Raw genomic sequence first — 835 nt, 5'->3', positions numbered from 1 at the left:
TTCACCGCTTAGCGAGTTTAATTAATTACACCAGTTCCCGCTAAAAAAAAAAAAAAAAATGCTACGGAAAGGGTTTGCACAATATGATAATCTCGGTGCACTAACAACGTCGTGACAGGGAAGGTTAAATTAAGCCGCTAACGGAACACGGGCAATAGCGGCACTTTACATGGCACGACGCGATGCACCCCAACCCACGGCCACTTACTTACACGAAATACCGGGTTTGGAATAGTAAGGGAGTCGCAAAGATCATCCTTGTATCATACACAGACACACGCACACACAAACACGCATACAAAAAAGCGCTATAATTACGTAACTTGAGACGCCATCACAACTTCACCACCACTGCCATCACCATCTCACCACTACCACAACTACTACAATAAAACCACTTGCATTCCTTCCCAACGATTCTCAATTACCTCCATGTTCATTCCATTACACGCGCCTCACAAATAAATCTTTCCTTTTCAACAATGGAAAACTTCAATTAGCCACCATTAGACCGAGGCTCCTGCACTCGAGACTCAGCACAATAAAGTACACACGTCGACACACTTAAAGTTATTGGCAAAACGATAAAGAAAAGAATAAACATGAATCCTGCAGGAGCGAAATTAAAAGTGCATCGCGGGAAATCAATGTGTAAGAACGGATATCAGTAGTTGTTTTTAATTTTACAGCGAGGGAGACAGCTCAAGGGCACAAAAACAAACTATAATAAAAAAATAAATTCCGCTAGACGCTGCTTCGTACAAAAAATAAAGACAAGAACGAGAGGGTAAAAGAGAGAGAGAGGAGGTCAATTTTAGGTGGGAAATTTGACGAA

Source organism: Eriocheir sinensis, chromosome 10, assembly GCF_024679095.1.
Source record: "Eriocheir sinensis breed Jianghai 21 chromosome 10, ASM2467909v1, whole genome shotgun sequence".
NCBI lineage: Eukaryota > Metazoa > Arthropoda > Malacostraca > Decapoda > Varunidae > Eriocheir > Eriocheir sinensis.
The sequence above is the reverse complement of the archived record's forward strand: the minus strand, read 5'-3'. Positions refer to the sequence as shown.